We start from the raw sequence: 6,076 nt of genomic DNA on the forward strand, positions 1-6,076 counted from the left end.
GTTTTAACCTTGTTTCTCCCCCAAACTCAACATCCTCAAATAATGTTGCTCTATCCAAAATGAATGGTCAATATCCATGCAATTGAGAACTAACATAATGTCCTCATTGCATTCCTTAAAGTTAATCTCATTGAGTAAGAATCATAAATGTGATCAATGTTAACAAGTATAATACCATAATTCAAATTTCTGTTTTGAGAATATAGGCAAATCTACTTTTATGCTCATTAATCCATAAACCGTAATCAATAATTTCAATTTATGACATCTTTACAAGGTATCAACACAACATTAATATCAAGTCTTTGGACAATAATACTAACTTGCAAGAGATAACCTTGTTTTAGAGATAAACACTGACAATAAATCATGTTAATTAACAAGCCCCTCTTTGGATTGACTTATTAATCACATAGAACCAAAAAATCACCACATGTTTATGACCACATATATGTTTATTCGGCCACATATCAGTCTAGCTTTGGGTCGGCTAATACTCGCATTAATAAACACGTAAACTACAAATTTTGGTAATAAGAATTGATAATATACCATGTCAATTAATAAACCCTTCTTTGGATTGACTTGTTAATGACATGTAACCTAAAAACTGTCACATATTTATCATCAAACATATGTTTATCCGGCCAAGTATTAACCTACCTTTGGGTCGATTAATATCCGCATTAATAAACACAAACTATAAAATTTAAGTTCTTTGTAAATTAATTTTCACAAAAGAGATCACTTTGACGATATATTGTGTCAATTAATTTACTTTCAAAATAAATAACATGTCATACTTTAATTTATTGATAACCAAAAATAAAAGACTACGGTACATAAAATGGTGTCAAATTAATATAACAAAAGATGTTATCAAATAATTTCCTTAAATGCTTCACAACACTTTAGGCCAATTAAATTATGAAGATAATTACATGGACATTGTTGTATTAGAAACAACAACAATAAAATCAAAATATATCATAATGTAATCCCCATATAATCGTATGTGCTAAAAAAATTGAACCTTATGAAATCACGAAAATATATACAATAAAAAAAATGGATTCCATAAGTCCTTCAAACGTCAATCCAAAAAAATTATCACCACCACGATTATCAAAACTCAAAAGTGATAAGCATTATCAATAATAGCGGAAGAATTTTAACAATAATATTGTGGGATTAACTTATTTGAAAACTCTATTTAATATTTTCGTTAATTATATCAAAACAAAAGTTTCAAATTGCCCCTGTTAAACACATCTTGATCTAAAATCCGTATTATCAAATGCAGCCTTTTTGTGAATTACTCTTTGGTCTGACATTACAAAGATGACCAATGGACAAAATGGTGAATTAGTATACATATACACACGCAACATGCATGGTAAACACTACCAACACATCCATGAAAAACTAGAAGTAATCAAGATGGGTGCTTTTACAAAGGAAATTATTGGATGAGTATCCCATTTAATATTAAATAAGTTTTCCTAAATTCAAAGCATATATCAGCCATATGTATAACATCGGAAGCAGCAAGACGACTAGGGGAATTAAGATCAACTGTTATTTTTCTTTTTATTATTATTATTATTTTTTTTTACATCGAGAAAAAACATGCCTGCTAATTTTGTTAATTTATTTTAATAACTTTGGAGTTTCAAGAAATCTAATGACCTTACAGGTAGGTAAACTTCAAACCCATTTTAAAGATTTCAAACCAAAAAAAAAAATAGAAAAAACACATCGATCTTAAAATAACCAAAAAAATTTATAAATCTTATACCCAAACATAATTTTCTGATAACATATTCGAGTTAGGTCTGATACCAATTGTTGGTTATTTTCATAACCAAAACATAAAACGCGGAAACATAAACTTTGGATCTTTAATCTCGAATCTGATTAAAAGAAAACTTAAACATGAAATAATGATTACATACCTTGTTCCATTGAGATTTTTGGATCTACAGACTAGGAAGAGTTTTCCAGTTGATCTCAAGAGTTCTCTCTAAAATCCCCCAGCAATGAACCATACGAATTTCTTAGTGTATTTTCGTGTGTCTTGATTTGCTCCTCATCACATGTATTTATAGATGGATATAAACCCTAATGTGAGAGATGGAAGGGATCTTGAGGATCTTGAGTCAAACCGGGAACTCAACCCACATGGTAAGTAAATATTCTATAAATCGGTCCATCAACAATTTATATTCTTACCATAATAAATTGATTTCATGATAACATTACATATATATAAAGTGGTCTCATAATTATCTAACAAAAATAGCCAACATAAAATTTAGCATCATGCACGCATGTGTCATCCTTTGACATTTTCATTCTTTAATCAAGATAGATGCCATTGTGACTTGTGAGTATCATGTGGTTTCATCTTCTAATCCTCATATTGGACGTGTGAATAAATAGCCAATATTATTTATTAGTTAGATCTTGTGTTGAAGTACTTGAAAATTCAACAAAAAGTATGTACTTCTTATGTGCTCTAATAACCATCATAGACAAGGCCATATAAGATGGCATGGCAATTTAGTCTTGTGAATTATAAAGCATAATAACAAGTTATATTAAAATCAAAACAACAATCATATCACAAAAATCAAAACTTGAAATAGAAACTAGAAGTTAAGAACCAAGTACTTTCCCCAAACAAATAGATACATTCAATCACATAATCTAACAAACATATCGATCACATTCTTCCATTTAAAGGGTCATCCATTGACTAAGAATAAACTAATTTGGCTCCATGACTCATGCTATTGCCAATGTTGTACATTAGTGATGTGCTACAATAGTTAAATAAAAATTAAAATTATCTTTAAAAGAATTCTGATTACATATATTTGACTAACGGGCATGATGAGATAATTCATCTGTTGACTAAAATGAAATATGAATTAGGTGTTTCCAAATCAATTCAGGAAAATGTAAGAGTCAAGAGTCAAGACAAGTAACCCAGTTATTTCATATAAGATTGAATTGGATTTTCCAGAATAGCGTACTTCTATACAAACTTTTCTTAAGTTATCTGATTTTTGCAATTCAACCCAACTACATAACTGTCTATGTTTATGAGCAGAATGAATCGATCTTAGAAGATGCTCAACAATGGAGTGAAATCGAAATCAACAGAGAAGATTTTAACAAACCTGTTATAGGGTTTCATAGGGTTACGAATTATTAATATCCAAGTCAACAGTTGACTTGTAATACTTAAATCAAAAATCTGTCGTTGTAGTATAGTGGTAAGTATTCCCGCCTGTCACGCGGGTGACCCGGGTTCGATCCCCTGCAACGGCGATTATTTTTTTACGAAGATTTCATTTTTATATGTTTCATTGGCCCATTCAGTGCATAGTATTAAATTAATAAGAAATTTTTAGAGGCATTAAAGTCACTTTTGTAGTGAAAAGCTTCCTCGCTTATAAGTTTACATTATGTAAAAACTAAAAAATAACCCACTGCAATTTTAAATGAACTGATAAACTAATGAAACAAAATACACTTATACCCGAAACCAATCAAGATTGCATATAAGATGAGATAAAGTTGGAAAAACCAATCACCTGACTCTGGACTTGTTTTGGATGCTTTTAAAACCGAAAGAAATTAATGTCTCTTTTTTCTTAAACAATTTCCGTATGCCTGTGTAATTATGTATTATTACACCTAAATAACATGTTGTATGATAGGCACACAATCCTTTCAAAAAGTCAAATGAACAAGTATCAATTGAGCTTCTCAACAACATTGGTCATTGGTGTCATTCATATCAAATGATGAGAGTTTGAGGTTTGTTAAAATATCTTCATATTTAAGAAGTATTTATGGTTTCTTTCAAATTTATTTATATGTTGTGTTGAATTCAGCTTGTCCAACAAACTTTTAAGGAGGCACTTAGTGATGTAATATGGGATAAACTCATATTGAAACACGTAGGACAAAATCACAACCAATGGATGGATAAAAATGAGTATTATCAATATCTTCAATGACTTTCTAAACCAATTAGAATTGGAAACTTTTATAAAACGGGAGAATTCTTACGGGATGGAAAATAGAAGTAGGTTGTTATTTTATCAATAGATATAAGTAGGTTGCTATTTTCGTCAAAACATATAGGTAGGTTTTTATTTTGTAATAGAATATAAGTAGGTTTCTATTTTTGTCAATAAATATAAGTAGGTTGCTATTTTTGTCTAATAAGTTAGTAGGTTGCAATTTTTATCAAAAAAAAGTATATTGCTATTTTTGTAAAAAAAATATAACTATGTAAGTTGGTTGCTATTTTTATAAGAATATATAAGTAGATTGTTATTTTTCTCAAAAAATATAAGTAGGTTGCGCTTTTTGTTGAAAAAAAATAATATCAGTATGTTGTTAATATTTTGTTAAAAAATAAGTTGCTATTTTTGTAAAAAAAAATATAAGTAGGTTGCTTTTTTGCCAAAAGTATAAATAGGTTGCTATTTTTGTCTAATAATAATAATAATAATAATAATAATAATAATAATAATAAGTAGGTTGCTATTTATGTAAAAAAAATGTAAGTATAGGTTACTTTTGTCAACAACTAATATAAGAATATTGTTATTTTTGTCACTAATATGTAACTATAGTTATATATTTTATTTATTACAAACGATAGCAACCTACTTATTTCTATATCCACCATAATAATTTCTTACATTTGGCTACCAACACGAGGAAAGTACTTTGTTGGTGAAAAATGTACATATGTTGCTATTATAGGTATGAAATTGGGAGTATGTAGCTACTATGTGTAAAAAATGGTATGTCCGCTTATATTATTGATGAAAAATCTAAGTAAGTTGTTGTCATGGGTCAAAAAATGTAAGTAGTTTGCTATAATGTGTCAAAAACAAAGTGCAATGTGTATATTAGAAAAAAAATGTAGAATACATTGTTATTTCTTGCAATTTCTTTGTATTATATTTTCCACATGTGTTTGGTAGTGGAAAATTGTTTTCATTTTTCTAAAAAACATTTCAAAAAATAGAGTTCAGTTTTCATTTTCAGTTTTTAATGAAAATTTTAGGAAACGTGTTTGGTTGAAATCGGTGGATTTTCACGTTCCATTTTAGAACTTTTGAAAATTTAGGAAAACTGTAAAAATCACTTTTCTAATTTACATACAATTTGGAAAACGGAAAACTTTCATATTCATAGAAATACTTTGAAAACTAAATCAACCAAACACGTTTTCAAAATTTTCATTTCCATTTGAAAACTTTCACTAAAAACTTGACAATTTTCCACAACTAAACGCACCCTAAGATTATTGCTTTGTTTCCTAAATTTTGACAAATTTATTTATCGTTTAATAGAAAAAAACAACTAATCACATTACCAAATATATAATTTTCTAAACATATATCTAAGCGAATTGACATTAGCCAAATTAGAATGATATAAGAAAAAACATTATAAGTACAATGTTATTACATAAGCGCATACCTAAAATTATTTCCCCCGTAATGAAAATTTGTTGCTCTATCTAAGAAGCAAACTAGAACAGTATAGATTAAAGCTGTAACACCCTTTTTCATTTAATTATTTAGAAAAAAGGTTAAACAAATAATACGAATAATTATATAATTAAGGAAAAACTTTTAAGGTTGGATAAGTGAATTAAATTTTTTTTTGAGAGGGCAAACTAATCAACTCCTAAATTATCACCACCTTCTATGTCTTCAACGAGATTTGAACCCATGACCTCTTAAATAAGAGAGTCACTCCTTACCGTTAGGATAAAGACCTTTTGGTAAGTGAATTAAATAAAGACAGGAATTATATATATATATATATATATATATATATATATATATATATATATATATATATATATATATATATTAAAAGTGATTAATTAATAATTAATAATAATTAAGGAAATAATAATAAATGGGGGTTGTTTTGTCCAATGGGCCAAACCCTAACCCATTGCAACATCCCAAAATACAGTCCAAATTTTTCATTTTAAATCATTAAGAAAATCATAGTTACATAAATTATTTCA

At 28.0% G+C, this 6,076-nt stretch overlaps 1 non-coding gene across 1 annotated transcript; it reads left to right on the forward strand.

Moving 5' to 3' along the window:
- Positions 1-3,264: 3,264 nt before the first annotated feature.
- TRNAD-GUC (transfer RNA aspartic acid (anticodon GUC)) lies at positions 3,265-3,336 on the forward strand. The gene has a single exon. It is a non-coding gene; the product is annotated as a tRNA-Asp (tRNA).
- The last annotated feature ends 2,740 nt before the right edge of the window (positions 3,337-6,076 follow it).

This window comes from Lactuca sativa, chromosome 7 (assembly GCF_002870075.4).
Source record: "Lactuca sativa cultivar Salinas chromosome 7, Lsat_Salinas_v11, whole genome shotgun sequence".
Lineage (NCBI taxonomy): Eukaryota > Viridiplantae > Streptophyta > Magnoliopsida > Asterales > Asteraceae > Lactuca > Lactuca sativa.